This window comes from Podarcis vaucheri (genome assembly GCF_965113315.1).
Source record: "Podarcis vaucheri genome assembly, chromosome: 4".
NCBI lineage: Eukaryota > Metazoa > Chordata > Lepidosauria > Squamata > Lacertidae > Podarcis > Podarcis vaucheri.
Genome location: NC_138762.1, coordinates 50,435,353 through 50,454,162, shown reverse-complemented (window position 1 = coordinate 50,454,162; position 18,810 = coordinate 50,435,353). Strand labels below are relative to the sequence as shown.

The following is an 18,810-nucleotide window of genomic DNA, read 5'->3' as shown; positions in this document are numbered from 1 at the left end:
TTTATTTTGAGGGTGTGAATTAGTGACTTAGGATATAGTATGTTTTGTCGCTGTTGGCAGCACATTTAGCAATTGCTCATATATGGAAGAATCATAACTCATTTGCTCAGTGCTACACAAGGGGATGGGATTTTGCTTCGAGGGACAAATTGACTGAGTTTGGGTGCCTGATGGATGAACAGAATTGGTCTCAACTATTGATGGATGAGTTGTATTTTTTTTTCTTATATAGACAATAATCCCTAAGAACAAAGTTCATCAAACCAACATAGATCTTTTTAGAAGACTTGATTGCTGTATGAATTTTGAATGCTGGTTGATGACGCCATTTAATGTTGACATCATTGCAGGCCCATGCGTAGCATGCTCCTCATGGATGGAAGATTGAGGTATTGACAGGTTTACAAATCAATGAGGCTAATTTATGGGGTTAAAAATTGGCCACAACTTCATTGATTACAGGTGTAGGTAGGCTTTGGTTCAGGCACTGGGCATGTATCTGGGATTAGCCTTCTGACTGGAGGAGGAAACTTTTGACCAGGGTCATGCCTGGGTTAAGAACATGGAAAGTTGGTGTATGCTGAGTCAAACGGTTGGTCCAACCAGCTCTGTATTGTCTACATGAATAGCCAGTTCCTCTCCAGAATTTCACACAGGAGTCTCTCCCATTCCTATTCTGGAGATGTCCCAGGGATTGAATCTGGGACTTTCTGCATGTAAAGCAGATTTTTAAATGACTGAGCTATGGTCTTCTTGTGTACTCATTTTCAAGAATTATATTATTGGAACAAATAATGCAAACATGATAGGAAAATGGAATTTGCCCAGCTAAGCCAGCATTTTTAATGATATCTTATTAATGTAGTTTTGCTGAGGGGGGACAATCAATCACACAAATGAGAGAGAAGTTAAAAGTGATCATTTCAGTCTAGAAATGGTGTTCCTTAAGAAACTGCTTGTCATACATATGCTTCATCAGTAGGTGGTGATGGACAGAAGGATGGGGAATAATTTTGTTCAGTTTGCACTTTAGTGTGAATTTACCTAATTTGCATTTCTGGAACCAATGAGCGAACTGAAAAACTGTAATCCTTCAAAATGTGCACTTCTCCAAATTTTTGAGTTGCAGTTCTTCAAACAGAAAGCATACACAAAAATGCAAACGTTAATAGAATATAAAAGTTACACTAGGCAAATTTCCTTGACCCCACCCCCTGAAAAAGGTATGCATTGGGCACATTACATATAGAAAATGCACATATTAGGAGGAATGTGGATGTAAAGGCATTCAAATATTCATGCAGACCCTTTAAAGAAAAAAATGCAAATTGAAATGGAAATGGGATGAACTGGGAAATTAAGAAAAAGAGAGAAACCAAAGCTATCCCATTCATCAGACTCTTGATGAGCAATGTGTTTGATAATGGAGTCCCTCCTACAATTAGATCAGCACATATACTTGTGAAACAGATAACCAGTATAGTCAGCTATAAAAGGGCTGATCACCTTTCTGGGATGTGGAGGGGGGACTGAAGGGAGCTCCCCACTTCTACTTTGTGATTGTTATCCTCAAAGCAGACCCCTATTTAACAGGTGCACATATACAACAACATAGGCAGAGATTACTGCTGCAAGCAAAAATCTATGAAATGAATTAGAGATGCAGACTTCCAGTTGCCAGCCAAAGTACAACTATTTCATCTAGCCCATTTAATGTCATATGTCTCAGGGGTGCATGTGCTAATTGGAACCCAGGAACCAAAATATTGCATTTAAGCAGAAATGCTCTCTTCCAGCCTTCCCCATTTGAATTGATCATAGTGCCAGATGAAAGAAAGTACTCACCATAGAGTAATTTTCAGATAATGTGTGTTGTTCTGCAGCTCCGGACCTTTTCCCTAACAGGTGGTAACATGGCTGGAGGCCTGTTCAGCTTCCAGTGTAAAAGAGAGACGGAAGGGGTGAGGAGAAAGAAAAGGAATTCTCAGGCGGAAAATGTCTGCCAAGCCCTGACATAGATGTATATGTTCTGATGAGTTTGAAAAGAAGACTGGGGGGGAGCATTAATCACAGCATTAATAAATTGCAAATACAGGTTGGATAGAGTTTTACAGAATAAGTTTATTACTTTCACTGTCTTACACACATATAAACACAAAGCCCCGCTCACAGCACCACTCTCTTCTACACACACACACCACCACCACCAGGAATGGCCAGCAGGGAGACACAGCACTGCCACGTGATGAAAAGGCACTGCAGGGGGCAGTATGGTCAGGGAAGTTTGGGTGCACTGGTAGAACTGCCAGATTGGCTCTGCCACCCAATCTCACTGCCACCCTGTTTCACACCCCTCACCACCCCAGTACACAGCACCCATGCCACGGCCAAGAGACCAGATCCACAGTGTCTCCACGCCACTTAGATTCTGCCTGCAGAGAAGGCATAAATCCTTTCCCACATGCCTCTTCACTGGCAAGGAAGACATTGACCTGTGATGAGTGCTACACTGTTTGGCTTCCTCACAAGGGCATGCAGGCAATGTATTACCTGCTCATCATACTGTGAGCCTCAAAGAGGAGTGTCTTCCTCGAAGCTCCTGGGTTTGGGGTGCTGAAAAACACTCACAGCAAATAAGAACCTCTTAACTGGAATCTAACATTTTGAAGGAAGGACTGAAGTTCACTGGTAGAACATCTGCTTAGCATGCAAAAGGCCTAGGTTCCATTTCTGGCATCTCCAGGTCAATCTGGGAATATCCCCTGCCTAAAATACTTGAGACTTGTGGCCAAATAGTATAGACAATACTGAACTAGGTGGACCATTGAATGGACTCAGAATAAACGAACATCCCAAACATCTAAGGACCAGTGTCCAATTGTTCTTAATGCTGCCCCCAACCTAATTTGGGGCCAAAGCCAGTGTTTCTGAGCAGCCCTGATCCAGTCTGATGCAGGAGGATGCAGGGCTGCCTTAACCTGGATCTGGGCCCCAAACTGAATCAGGGGTCCTAATTAAAAGCCCAATTTGACACGTGGTTGGGGAGAAGAAGGGGACACACACAGGCAGATGTCTCCCCCTCACTCCTTTTGACAGTCCCGGCTCATTCCAGGTGGACCTGATCTGACCTGGAGTGATCCAGAGTTGCCTCAACTTGCTCCTGCTGAATCCCAGATCAACCCAAATTGGATGAATTTGGTACATCCTAAAGTTTTGAGTTTTTAAAGGAGGAAATTGCCAAAAAGCCTCCTAAAAATCCTGCAGGGCAGGCTATTGCAGATGAAATGAACAAGTGGGGAGGTGGGGGAAGAATGCTAAGGCAGAGATCCCCTTTGGTGTGAGAATAGTGACAATACATTACAAGCACACTAAAGTCTCTCTGTTTTTCAGGTGTGAAATGTTGGAGTGGATCATCACTCAGCCTAGTGCTTGATTCTTGCTTGAAGTTATGCAAAGAATAAATCATAATTGAAGAGCACTACTAGGGGATGGGAATGCAAGCTTGAAAGCAAATGTGCACTGTATGCAATGTTCTTGGGAACAAAACAATTGTGAGATTTTACAATGTTAAGGTGACAGTAGTAGAGAAACAGCGGCATATTCATCTCTTTGCAAAAAGGATTTTATGTAGCTAATGTGCTAAAGTCACCCAGCCTTGCAGGTTTGGATGTGAAAATCACTCTCATTTACAGTGTTAAGAGTTTAATACATAAATTAATGAAAAAAATCTCCTAGGACTAGCAAGTTTCACTTTTATGGAATTAAGCCTGCATTAAAGCAACCAAAGTTTAGCAGGCAGGGAATGCTCCCCTTTGAACGTCATTCTTAGAGTTTTCCCCAGCAGAGCAATTTCAGATGGATTAGCAAATAAGAACATAAAACAAGAACATTGGATCAGGCCATTGGCCCATCTAGTCCAGCATCTTGTTCTCACAGTGACCAAACAGATGCCCATGGGAAACCCACAAGCAGGATTTGAACACAGGAACACTCACCCCTCCTGTGGGTTCCAACAACTGGTATTTAGAAGAATTGCTGCCTCTAACTGTGGAGACAGAGCTTAGCTATCATGGCTAGTAGCCACTGATAACCTGCTTCTCAGTGAATTAGTCTAACCCTCTTTTAAATCCTTCTATCACACAGTCTAGTGATGTATGGAAGTGAGAGCTGAACCATAAGGAAGGCTGATCGCCGAAGAATTGATGCTTTTGAATTATGGTGCTGGAGGAGACTCTTGAGAGTCCCATGGACTCAGTGGTGTAGCGTGGGTTGTCAGCACCCGGGGCAAGGCAAGTAATTTGCGCCCCCTAACCCGTGGATTTGCGCCCCCTAACCCGTGGATTTGCGCCCCCTAACCCTAACCCCCAGATGTTGCGCCCAGTGCGGCCGGACCCCCCTGCACCCCCCACGCTACGCCACTGCATGGACTGCAAGAAGATCAAACCTCTCCATTCTGAAGGAAATCAGCCCTGAGTGCTCACTGGAAGGACAGATTGTGAAGCTGAGGCTCCAATACTTTGGCCACCTCATGAGAAGAGAAGACTCCCTGGAAAAGACCCTGATGTTGTGTGCAGCTGGGCACACAACCAAAAATGTAAGACAGAATGTCTCTTTGACAAAGCACAATGTAACAGTAAGTTTTGCATCTGCCTCTGATCTGGATGCCATAGCTCCTGTAATCTGCAACTTAGAGAGTGGCATGAGAATTGGCAAAGGTGATGCGGCTTATGCACTTCTCAGCACCCCACGAAAATTGTGGAAGCAAAGCCCATGCATCAAAACTCTTTAAACAGCAAGGGTGATTTTTTTATTTTTATTTTACTTCAGCAACACTTCCTAATGATCATTCTTTGCAAGTGAATTCCAACATGACCTTCATTCTGAAAGGTAATTAGCCAAGCACTGACTATTCTATGTAGTCTCTATTATGATCTTGGTACAACTAATTTACTACTGGCTGGTCTAAAAGGATTCCCCATTTAGCTTATTCCATTCTCCTGAGAAGTCATTAGTGAGCCCTAGCCTCCTACAAGAAGAGCAGTTTGCTTTGAATAAATCACTTGGTATCTTCAAGGGGCTCGATATTTTGGCAGTGTTTTGGTTTCTGTTTCCTTGATTTTTCTTTTGCTTGTTTCACAAATTGACATCTCCATTTACACATCAATTAATCTGGGGCACTTTGTGACCCCTTTAATTTCAGGGTAAGAAAACTCATAACTAGGCTTTTGAGGCTGGAATCCGGCACATAGTTACTTGACCTGACAGTAAGATGGAAACTTACTCTCTGCAGTACCTCATTCTAAAGGAAACATGAACCCTGGGTAAGTGCTTGGATTGTAGCACTACTCTGAAACTGTGGTGGCATCTAACAGTATACTGAATAACCATTTCACATCTTAACATGAACTTTGTATTAAGGTGTGGGTTTTCTTTTTCATGTTTTTCAGATTAGAAAACCTGTGGTAAACTTTCATTCAGTCAAGCATCATTCAGCTCACTAAAAGGCAGCAAGACATGTGAAATCATTTGTATGAGTTTCCAATATCGAATCAAATCCATTGAGAACAAGTACTTAGGATGTAGCCTTAATTTAAGCTTAATATGGATAAAGAACCAGCAAATGAACATAATTGTGTTACTCTGCTAGAAACTCCATAGCATTTAGTAATATAATCATGGCAAGCAACTTCCATTTTGCATTCCTGCTCAAATGTGTGTATCTACTTTTTAACAGATACCTCTGCTTACATAATTGTATTAGTATTACTAAGTTAAGGTGCTACTTAGCAATATGATCTTATAATGACTGTTCATTAAGATCATAGTGCAAGCTTAATAGGAAGAGGTAATACTGTATTGGCTTCCCCCACAGTTCGAAAGGATATGTTACCAACATTAAACTGCAACAAATGACAGTAGTCAAATGCATTTATTACATGGGTGCTTTGTTGTTGTTGTTTTCTCGAGGTATAATTTGGATGTCTGATTTCTGCACAGATTATTTTAAATACACGCAAACTGTATGGGGAAGAAAACTAAACTAAAAAAAAAATATTAAATGTGCATGCCTTCATTTTTTAAAATGAATTTTTAAGATGAGGTGATTTATTTCTGTGATCTAAAGAAACAGTCTTGTGTAAAATGAAAGCAAGAATGAGATCTTAATTTTAATATTTTAATGGGGGTCCTGTGTACACAGAACAAAACTAGCATAGCTCCAATCTATAAAAACAATACTAGAAAATTGGTGAGCATAATCCTGACTCGCTGATGCACATACATTCTATTTAACTGTATATCTGTCCTAAAGTCATTATGAATGAAAGACAATTCTCTCTCTCTCTCCTTAAATAATAGGATTAGACTTTGAAAAATATTTTAGAGCAAACATATATACTTGGCTGGAAATGAATGGGACTTTTTAATACAAGTTCTTTTTACCGTAATATAGCAGGGTTATAAATGCCTGCATTTCTTTTCAGCTCAGGGGAAATGGTTGTGGTTGTGCCCTGTATCCTGCTTCCACACCATCTTGATTAATATCTACTGGGGACTGAACTATAAAATACAAATTGCTCTGAATTGTTTAAGCAAGGGTTTACTTTATCTAACTAAAACTATCTTCAAGTAGGTTCTGTCATGTTGTTGTGTCAGAAATACAGCCAACAGCATCCCTCTCTTTAGCACATTAAGTAATTAACAACATTAAAAGGAGGAAAGGAATTATCCAGCAATGTGTGCAATCTTTTTCAAAGTAGCAGAGAAAGAGAAATGCGTAAAATATATGCATACAAAAATTGACTTAATTGACTTCCTTCTTTTCCAGATTTATGTGGAACTTTGGTGTGATTGACTGAGCTGCTGTTCAACAAAAATAACAATGCATAAGGCAACTAGCTGAAGCAGTTATGTACTACTGAAGAATGTACATTGACAATGGGTCAGAATAAAGAGCATTTTTTACAAAGATTTTTGCACAAAAGACATATTCAGTAATTTGCCTTAACTGGCAAGAAAGGCACTTCTATGAGGTATGTATTCTCCATTTAATACCATGCAGGGCTTGATCTTTTCGGCTAAAGTACTTACTCACACTTTTCATTTTTCAAAATTGAAGGGAGCATATAAAGAAAGCATATCAGAGTAATTTTGTGCCTGCCTTAGCAATGGCCCACATCGCCACTGGGTCAAGAGGAAGGACAGGATCATTGCTTTATGGAGATTACCAAGAGACCAGGTAGCAGACACAGGTATCTCCACTTATAAAACGTTGAAGAAAGATGAGCATGGCAGTTGCCATAGTGCAGCCAGTGAGTTCAGTGTTCACAAGGAAATAAGAAAAGGGAAGATGGTAATACTGAACAGAAACCAAATCCCCAAACCATGCAAGAAGATAAGACCTATCCAATCTTAAGGAAATCAGCCTTGAGTGCTCACTGGAAGGACAGATCCTGAAGCTGAGGCTCCATTACTTTGGCCAAATCATGAGAAGAGAAGACTCCCTGGAAAAGACCCTGATGTTGGGAAATATAGAGGGCACAAGGAGAAGAGGACGACAGAGGACGCGATGGTTGAACAGTGTTCTTGAAGCTACCAACATGAGTTTGACCAAGCTGTGGGAGACAAGCTGCGGGAAGACAGGAGTGCCTGGCATGCTCTGGTCCATGGGGTCACGAAGAGTTGGACATGACTAAACGACTAAACAACAACAGAAGAAGAGTTTGGATTTGATATCCCACTTTATCACTACCTGAAGGAGTCTCAAAGCAGCTAATATTCTCCTTTCCCTTCCCCCCCCCCACAACAAACACTCTGTGAGGTGAGTGGGGCTGAGAGACTTCAGAGAAGTGTGACTAGCCCAAGGTCACCCAACAGCTGCATGTGGAGGAGCGGTGACGCGAACCCAGTTCCCCAGATTACGAGACTACTGCTCTTAACCCCTACACCACACTGGCTCCTATGATGGCTATACAGCCATGATGGCTATACAGTGGTACCTTGGGTTAAGAACTTAATTCGTTCTGGAGGTCCATTCTTAACCTGAAACTGTTCTTAACCTGAGGTACCACTTGAGCTAATGGGGCCTCCCACTGCTGCCGCCACCACTGCACAGTTTCTGTTCTCATCCTGAAGCAAAGTTCTTAACCCGAGGTACTATTTCTGGGTTAGCAGAGTTTGTAACCTGAAGCTTCTGTAACCTGAAGTACCACTGTATGCTGTCTCCAGGATCAAAGGCAGCATTCCTTCTCCCTAAGGTCTAAACTGGACATTACTGCCATTGTGTGGCTAACAGCATTCTATGGACTTTCATTTTCATTAACACCAGGAATAGGCTCCCTAATTTCCATTGGAATTGCAGTGTTCAGGGGTTTACCCCTTTCTTCCCAAGCTATTGTCCCAACAAAAGTTGTCTATAGGTGATTTAAGTCTGGGAGAGAAGGGTTAAACCTCCCCTCTCTATGTGCTGTGATCCCAATGAAACTCCCCCCCCCCACCATAAATAAATAAACAAACGGCCATCAACCAGCCAAGTATTAAAGAGAATAAAACTCCAGGCACGGCTGCTAACCATGCAGTTAAAGTAACATCACATTTGGCCCACAGATAATTTAACAGAGGGTTCTGGGTATTGCTGTAAGAAGCAAGACAACACTGCAGTGATAAAGCCATTGAACCATGAATATTTTTATCTGTTTAATTTTACTGCTTGATCGACCTCAGATCACCACCACAAAGAAAAGGGATCTGGTACAGAGAGAGCTTCATGTTTAATAAGATAATGATATCTTATCATTGTCATTATAGTAATGAGGTTCTGGCACTCTTGTGATCCTTGGGATACCCCACACCATAATAAAACAAGACACCATAGGAAAAGAGATTATGATCTGTTATGCCTCCTTAAGCTTACAATATCTCCAAGGAAAGTAGTACAGATTCTATAAAATAAAACTAACAGGAGGAGTGAATTTGACCGAATAGAATGATATGCATTTAAGCCTCTGCGGCTGTGAAAATAATCTGTCTCAAGAACAGAATGATGGCTGCAATTGAGATTCAGGGGAATTGCTTCAGAGCAGTAATAGTTCAAAAATAAAAACATAGTAATAGCTTTTAAATCTGTGGGTTATGCTTCTTATTACTCATAATTCGGTCCTTTGTTGCATATGCTCTTATAGTCTCAAGGCTAACTGATAGGGCCACGTTGTTCATATTGCTGCCCGGTCATGTCAAAGTATTCTTATAGTTATCAACAAAGAAAGACAAGCTTAATATAAAACTTGGCTTTTTATATACTTTGTTTTACATATGCTGTTGGAAAATTTTTTAAGCTCTCAAAGCACGATCTGACATCTGTAGTATATTGTACAACTTAATATTGTCCAGGAGGTCTCTGCATGCCACTGGATGCCTCACAATACCTCCCACCCAGGATCTCCAGAGCTGCCATTTGCCACCCCACCTGCCTCCTCCTCCATCAGGGATACATTGCAATTCATCCCTTGCTGATGCTTGCAGTTTCTGGTGCTTTAAAGCAGCCTGTGATGCTGAACCAGTTCATTCACCTTAACTTCTGTCATTATGGTAGAATAGAGACTTCCTGTTCTATGCACGCTTCAAGAGGCATTTTAAATGCTGAAGGGGCTATCTTTGTGCATGACTTGGGTAGTTCCTGGAGGCATTAAGTACACTGGAAACTAGATTCTGGATTAGGTGGGCCTTTGGTCGGACCCGGTAGGACTTGCTTAAGGTCTTAGATCTTTCAAAGCTGCTTACAAGTGAATAAAAACATACACAAAACAATAGCAGCTAGCACATTGAAAGCAACATGTGTGTGTGTGTGTGTGTGTGTGTGTGTGTGTTGAAGAAAAAGAGGTGGTGGAACTCACCATGAACACCTTTCTTGTTCTCATATAATAGCAATGGTGCCCACCTGAGAGGTGCTGGAACTAAGTTCTGGCTGAAAAAAGACATCCACCCACACGTACACATATTTTGACATACCTTGAAGAGCAAAAAAAGAGAGGACAGTCCAAGCTGCTGCCAAACCGAGCCAGGGAAAGAGGCATGGGGTGCAGGAGGCCACGGTCACCACACCCCCTCACCTCTTTCCCCGGCTCTGGCCAGCAGCAGCTGTGGCATCCAGAGCAGCTTAACTCCAAGCTTGAGCTGCCTGAGCCCAACCTGCCCCCCCCCAGCCCAGACATTTCCTTTAAAATGTATAAATCCACCCAGATGGCTATGCTGGCCCCCCAAAAGATATATCTGGGTTTTCCTGGACATATGGCAACCCATATATATATGTAAAGGACCCCTGGATGGTTAAGTCCAGTCAAAGGCAACTATGGGGTTATGGTGCTCATCTCGCTTTCAGGCCAAGAGAGCCAGCGTTTGTCCACAGACAGCTTTCCGGGTCATGTGGACAGCATGACTAAACCGCTTCTGGCACAACGGAACACCATGACGGAAACCAAAGCACAGTAGCAGTACCTATTTATCTACTGAGGACAGAGCAACAGGAGCTCACTCCGTCATGGAGGTTTGAACCACCAACCTTCTGATCAGCAAGCCCAAGAAGCTCAGTGGTTTAGACCACAGCACCATCTGTGTCCCGGACATATGGCAACCCATATATCCTATAGTAACATCATTACAGTAACATCATTACTTTCTTCACATAATTTATACAGGAAAGGTGCTGAACAGCACCTTAAAGTGTCCTGAATACACCAAACACTCTCCCGCCTTCTCTCTTGTGAAAGTTCACCTGTTATGTTATACACTTGATAATTGCTTGATAGCAATGAATATGTCAAACTGCTCTCATCAGTCATCTTGGTTCACTGCCTCTTATCAGCAAAGACCCAACAGTTTAGCCAAGCTACAGGGAACAAGCTTATCACATGTTGGCTGGTTCCTGTCATCAGATAGCTATCACTTAAACCAAATATAAGAACTGTTCTTAAGACAGATTTAATGAAAAACATCTTAGGTAACAGATGAACTGCTCCACTTAAGCTAAAGCAAACCTGGGCAGCTTGTTATCAAAGGGGCACGGTTACTCCTAGGGCACCTCCAAACAGTCAGAAAAATACGTTTACACAAGAAATCCTTGTTATTTTCTTTCAAGGATTTTCTGTGTTTAGGGAAAGGCATCAATAAGAGAAAGGCATCAGCAAGTGTGGGCCCAGCAAATGACGAATGGGAAAATACTAGTACCACACAAGCAAATCAGGATGTCTCAGAATGTGCTTATCCTCATCTTTCCTTCGAAGGCCTTGAGGATGCTTTGGCAAGATGCTGAGTTCCTTCTTGTTTCTCCAAACTACATTTTGTCACCTTAGTGCAAGGGTGATGTAATTGTGGGCTGTGTCCCCTGATTGATAGGGTTGGTGTGGGTGGCATGAGGGAAGGTCAAACTTTCACAATACTCCATGTGTTCCCCTCCTGGAGCTGAATGCTCAGTGGAAGAGAAGGACCATCCCTGATAGTTTACCATTCCTTTGGTTAAGCATGTCACTTCAGTCTCCCTCACTTGTAGAACATGAGAACATGATCCACAGGAGATTCCTAAAGAAGAGCTCCCCCCCCCCCGGTAGCAGTTTCATGTTTTAAAACTTCAGCATGATAACTGGCCCTGACAACTGTGATTTTTTTGCTTGCAAACATTCGGTTCTTTGTGATTTTGTATAAATAAAATGGCGCTAAACCTTGGGCCTTCATTCTGATCGCCATGATGTTGGATAAACTCACTTCTTTTAAGATTCATGAAAAAGTCTTTTTTTGTTACTTGTTTTCTCATTCATTTCCAAATACTAGATATTAGAACATCTAATGTCTAGCATATAGAACATCTACTGAGGCAAAGAATAATAAACTGGTAAAATAAAATATCAGGGGGAAATGGAGGTATGGAAAAATGTGGGAAGAAAATCAGTTGGTCATTAGTGGGTTTCATATCGACATTAACTAGGCATTGAACTGGTGCTGTCAAGGTCCAAAATGAAAACAAGCAAACAGATGGAGATTATTCTTTGATCAACACTGGAAAAAATCAAATGAAAATTGGCCCAATCTAAAAAAAAAGATTAAACAATAAGATAGGGATATAGAAATAGCTTGCCTTGAGGCAGATTGAGCTCTGCATGACACCTATGATTTCTGCTCATAAGAAAGGAAAGGCAACTGACCAACTGAATGAAGCATTGATAGGAATAAATACAATTCCTAAACACCTACTGCGGCTATTCAACTTTGGGCACAATAGAATTCAGCAACATGACATCACGGCTTTGAATTACCAAGTGGAAACCAATAATAATGACCTAGTAACATGATGATTAGGAAGAACAGGCCTTCCCACCCATTGTGAAACACAGCTTGTCTAATATCAAAGCAAAAGTGTAAATTCCTAAAGAAGTCGATTCTGAAAGGCACAATGAGGTAGGACTAGTTCCAAGCATGGCAGATAGCTAGCGCTATACTAGGAGAAATATGCATTTGTTTTCTTTTTCAGTGAGGTAGGTTTCCAACACTCACAGGTTTGATGCATTGCAATAAATGCCATTCCTTTCCCTTTGGCTCCAGATCCATTTTTGCTTCTTTCATGGTTAAATAATAAGTGCCTTTAATGAATAAGACTTCCACAGCAATAAAACCCAAAATGTCTAACTCACATTTTCCACTCAAAAGAAATTGATGGCCAAAGGCTAGAAGTTGAGAACAACTCAGCATGATGCAAGATACAACTTTTTGAAAAATTGGCTTCAGATTGCAGGTATTAATGCAGGAAAATCTGGTGCGAGCCTTACATTATATCACACTTCTCAAAGAATAGGGGTGAAGAACCCAGTGTCCACTGGATGTAGCTGGACTACACCTCCCATCATCCCTGAGCAGTGGCCATCTGGAGACAATTAGCCATTTGCAAAGTCACAGGTTCACCACTCCTCATATGTAAGGATGACCTCAATTTCAAAGCATCAAAAAGCAGATGAAAATAAGGATAATTTCTGAGTATACATTTTGATGGCATGAATGGAGCCAGTCTAGATCAATGCTGCTAGCACCTGCATGTTATTGGCCACAGTCCAACTTGGAGTGAAGCACCCTTAAGCCTATTAAAAGCAGTGGAATTAAGTGTGCTTACCTCTGTATTGGACTGTAGCCATTATGTCAACATAAGAAGCTTTCTCGCTTAATCTAGTCAAAGGCCTAAATGTGAGAGGTTAACAAGGTGGTTCAAATCAGAATTTGTATATCATGCTTCTTTAGCAATCAGGACTTTTGAAAGAGATTAAGAAGAACATCTGTAATGATCTATTTAATATTGTCCTTGTGGCAGTGAAGACTTGCTTCATGAAGCATGCATATGAGTGAGGAGATAAACAGAGCTGAATGAAAGGAGGTTGTGCCTGGTAATGTTAATGTGACCTTTTATTTCAGTCTGCCCCAATCTGCCTCCAGTTCCCAGGCAAATCTTAATTCCAGAAGAATATCACTTCTATTGATTATCATACCTGTAACATACAGGCAGCCTGTCACTATCTGCTTCAGAGCCTCCAAATGCTGACAGCCACAGCAGAGGTCGCTCTAAGGGCAGGTGTCATCTCCTAGGAAACACGAATACAGGAAGAGATGCACTGTTTTTATGACTCCCCCCAAAGAAGGTATAGATGGAGCTGTTTCCTCCCTTGGCATGCTTCTTCTGCAGGAGAGACATGAGCACAGCAAGCTATGCCTTACCTTCTGCAAGCAAGTGTCTGGAATACGGTGCAACCTGAGATGAGATGGAAACCAAGAAACAAAAGTTTTTCTGCTGCCATCAGGTCCAGCTGGGCAGGGAGAGGAGAGCTAATGTTCTCTTCCATAGCAGGTCCTTGAGATAACATGAAATACCCCAGCATAGGGAGACATGTAAGCACTGCATGCATTGAAGGCACAGGAACCCCAAATATCAAAGATGAATCACAGGGTTGACCCAAGACATTTTGCTGCCTGAGTCAAAGAGATGGCAGCCCTTCTGATTCCAGGTACAGAGCTGTCTGGATTGCAAGTTTCAACACTTTTGATGGGACAGCCTCCCTTTACCATACTTGAGGGTGCTGGTTACTTTAAAGGACAATGGACAGGTCATGTGGCACACATTCCTTTGTGCTGCTTCATTCTGCCTAATGGTAAGGCCATTGGTGAGAACATGTCACTGGACACATCCCTCTTACAGGGCCTAGAGAAAGAAGGAAGAGGCCAGACAGCAGGAACCAAGCAGCCAGTAGAAGAAGAAAGAGCAGGGAATCATTTTCACCTTTTGGATGAACTTGTGTTGTCACATATAATCACAGCTACCAGTACAGTGGTACCTTGAGTTAAGTACTTAATTCGCTCCGAAGGTCTGTTCTTAACCTGAAACTGTTCTTGACCTGAAGACCACTTTAGCTAATGGGGCCTCCCGCTGCTGCTGCGCCGCCAGAGCACAATTTCTGTTCTCATCCTGAAGCAAAGTTCTTAACCCGAGGTACTATTTCTGGGTTAGCGGAGTCTGTAACCTGAAGCGTATGTAACCTGAGGTACCACTGTATAACCTGCACACAAATTCATCCTCATCCATTCAAGAAAGCTTAACATGTGTTCACCATCCATAACAGAGTGAGATACGTAGGCATCTCTCAATAAAATAATCTATCCTACCACAACATATATAGTCTCCAGGCTGAAGCAAGTCAGACATATTTTTTAAATATGAGGAAGAGATTATAATCATTGAGATCAGCCTTCTTACTTCCTAAGCATTGGGAGTCTAATTCAGCTATTCATTTAATAAGTTCCTCAGACTATTTGCCAAATGTACAGATACATGGAAAAAAACAAATGTTTTAGGAGCTAGATGGTTAAGTTTTAAATAGCATAATGTGTACTGAAAGCTAAAGGCTTAACTGAGTGCCAATATATTGTGAGAAAAGTATTTCTCTGGTGAATACTGGAGTAGTTCCTCCCCCTCATCTTCTGTAAAAGAACCATGATGTCTAGTCATGCATATCTAAAATGATCCATCGCCAAAAAACAAGCTGAAAGCACCAATGTTTCTTTCCAACTGAGTTTTAAAAAACTCTATGAATAGCACAAATATTGATATTTGTATCTCTTGTCTCTATCTCTCTAAAAGTTTTTCTTTTTGAACTTGCATTTCTTTAGTACATGTCTACCTTGCCTGTCTTTAATTTTTAAAATAAAAACATGTTACAAAATTTAAAACTATCAGCTTTTGTACAATAGAACAAAATAATCAGCACACCACAAATTGTTATGACAGCACCGGGGGGGGGGAGGAGTTTGGATTTGGATTTGATATCCCTCTTTATCACTACCCGAAGGAGTCTCAAAGCGGCTAACATCCTCCTTTCCCTTCCTCCCCCACAACAAACACTCTGTGAGGTGAGTGGGGCTGAGACCTCAAAGAAGCGTGACTAGCCCAAGGTCACCCAGCAGCTGCAGGTGGAGGAGTGGAGACGCGAACCCGGTTCCCCAGATTACGAATCTACCACTCTTAACCACTATACCACACTGGATCTATGTAAAGCAAAGTGCATGTGAAAACAGAGTTACCAAATTATGCAACCTGGTTAAATAAATACCTTTCAGATTTGATCCCAGTGGTTCCAGTTGGCTCCTGATTCAAATTTACATGTTGCATTGCATGTAATGCCAAAGACCACAGATTTAGCCCTTGACACCTCTAGTAGGCAGTGAGGGCTCTTAACAAAGGCTGTGGGTATAAGGACCATAGTACTTTTCATTTTTGTAACAAAAAGCCATTATGTGATGTATTGGTGAGAGGGTGATGTGTTTTTTTGATGGGCAACTTGAATTAAAGGAAAGCATATTTGAATTAAAAATAATAATTACATATTTAAACCTCTGTGTATCACATGGAATTTGACTGTCCTCATACCATTCTGCTGTTGAGCCTTTTCAGCAATGATTCAATGGCTGGAGGAAAGGTGGTTAAATATATGTGCAGTGCTCACGCAAATACCTTGATCAACTATCACTGGCCTGACCTTGAAGTTCTAATTATTAAATTGTTTTCTATTATTTCTTGCCCAGATGACACTGATTCATCAATCCCATTAAATCTCTAGCTCCCAAGATATTTTTCAGCAAATGAATAGCAATTTTGTGTGCCTACAATTTTCATTGGTGTACATGGCTGCTTATATGGATTATAGACTGTCTGTGTTCAAAGCATTAAAATTCATCATTCAGATGTAGCAAATGGCTATTAGCATGTGGTCATTTGTTTTACTATAAGTGGTTCTATTAGTCACCACAGTTATGCTTCACTAGAAGGATAAAATCCCTGTGCACTTTCCAATTCTCTGCAAAATGAGGTACTGAAACGTAGCTTGTGCCACATCTCTTTGAAGAATTGAAAGTAAATAATGCAGATTTTCTATTGGGATATAAGCTCTTATATTTTGAAGATGTTCTCTCTTTTCTCCCTTTAATATAGCAATTCAACAGAGATGACATGGTGATAAAAACATTAGAAAACCCTCCTGGATCAAACCATCGTCCTGTCTAGCACAGCACCCTGTCTCACAATGCCTAATCAGATCTGTGCAAACACTAATTGAGGGGAGGGTAACAGAGAAATCACAATTAGAGGAAATCAAGCCAAATTGATTCCAAATTGTTCAAGTGTTATCGTTTGGGAAATGTTTTATATGCAAGGGGTGGGGTCTAATATCTCTTACTGTTTATGGATATTTTTGCTATAAGGCGAATCCAGATCAAGATGGAGCTGCTTCTTTAATTTATAAACTCCTTATTGCTGAACTGATGGGAAATTCTCAGGTGCTGACAGATTCATGGAGAAAAGATTTGGGTGTACACTTCCCTGATCGATGAGGTCCAGTTTCCTCCCTCCTTAAAATAGTGCCAACCAAAATTCAAGCTCGTACCTTAAAAATGTTGTTGAAATGGCAACGGACACCTCTTAAACTTTTTCATATGAATGGCATGGTATCCCCAAAGCAATGGAGAGGATGTGAAGGTTTGGGTTCCTCCAAACTAATGTGGTGACAGCGCACAGTGATTCAGTGCTTTTGGAAAATAACTTCCAAAGAAACTCTTACCATTGTGGGTTAGCAGTCTACTCCTGACTCAGTGCTAGAATCTCATTCGCTAGAGAGTGACTGTAACCCTAAGGCTGTATGCAGGCACACCGCCTTGCCACCACAACAGCGGGTGCCTGGGGCACATGCTGATGTCACTGTGATGTGCTGCCACCAAATAGAACCCATCTGTGTGTAGATAACATGGATAATAGCTGCTGCTTTAGAATACTTTTTTGCACAAAGTTAGAAAATGCCCCCTGTACATTTCAAAGCTTGTGTGTGTGCACAGCCATAACTTTCCAGCAAACAAATCAGGATGAATGCTCTGTAAGCAGTTTGTTCAGAAAGAACCCAAGTGGCCAACTCTTTGGGAAAGAAGGAGAAGGATGTCTGCTGTTTGCAGCGGTTCTTTCTAAAAGTGAGATCTATGATGGCCCACTTTCAACCCAAAATGGATGCATCACATAATGCTAAACTACCAGCAAGCTGTAATATAAGTAAAAGAAAAACAGAGAAGTCCTAGATTCTCTGTTGTTCTTCTGACCCAACCTTATATTCTATCCAACTATTGCTGCACTGAATTCTTTTTTGCTCTTTCTATATTTGCGAAAAATGATTTCTTTAAAATATGTATTTTTTGTTCTCTCTCCCCCTTCCCTCATTGTCTTAAAAGCTTGATATAAGTTTCTCCAAAATCTTCCTAAAGACAGCCAAGATTGAAATCTGATGCATTTGTGCAGATTCAGGTTGCTTGCTACTCTGACCATTTCAATATTACACCATGCCATGTTTCATTCATTGCTCTACCTCTTCACTCCCAAGAAAGTGTATAATTGACTATATCACATTGGAAGTTCATATTTTGACTCTCTGAGTGGCCTTTCTTCATCTCGCACACGCCACGAGGTCTGACATCCTCTTATGGAAGAGTGACAGAGCAGAGATATCCATGAACATTTTATGTGCAGTTGGATGGAGAAATGAATGATCATCTATTGGAATTGATGAACATTTGAAAAGACACATCAGTAACTGGGCAACCAAAGCCACCCTATAGGTTGAAAGCATTGGATCAAGGGAAAATCCCCATGGAACTGTCACAGGAGAAACGGCATGTGCCCAGCTTGTAGCTTTTATCTAAATCTGACTCTGTGCCAAGAAATTAGCTCTGTCACTCCTCTGATACACTAAGCTGGTAAAGCCCCCGTCTCTTGTTTCAGTCCTGTACATTGCAATCTAGTTATTAATTTAATGTTTCCCCACTGCTGCTTCCCTTGTAGATTTAGGCTTTCATCTGTCAGATGAGCAATTGTTTCTACTATACTTTCCCATGTTTACGTGACCAGGTTTCAGATTATAAGAAACAGCTTACCTGAGCATGATAACAAAAAATATATATGAAAAAACGTTACAACCATTTTATGTTCTCTCACATGAACATACTGTGGCCAAATCTGAATTTACTTTTAAAGATGCATCAAACAGACTTTAAAATTAGCTAGGTCTTCTGTGACAGACCAGTAGCACCACCAACAGGGCTCATTGCAGATGTGAAAAAATTGTTTAGGTTTTTTTCAAGTATATGCAGGAAATGCTTTGGTTATACAGATAAATTTTGTTCCATGGTTTTGATTGTGAACCAGCTGAACCAATAAAAATACACAAATAAACCTGTTTTCTTACTTCTTAGCTG

General features: G+C 41.2%; 1 long non-coding RNA gene across 1 annotated transcript; it reads left to right on the top strand.

The window, feature by feature from the left end:
- The first annotated feature begins 238 nt into the window (after positions 1–238).
- LOC309531401 lies at positions 239–4,237 on the top strand. The gene is made up of 3 exons (XR_014219297.1): positions 239–389; positions 3,391–3,551; positions 4,144–4,237. It is a non-coding gene; the product is annotated as an uncharacterized lncRNA (long non-coding RNA).
- Positions 4,238–18,810: the final 14,573 nt, after the last annotated feature.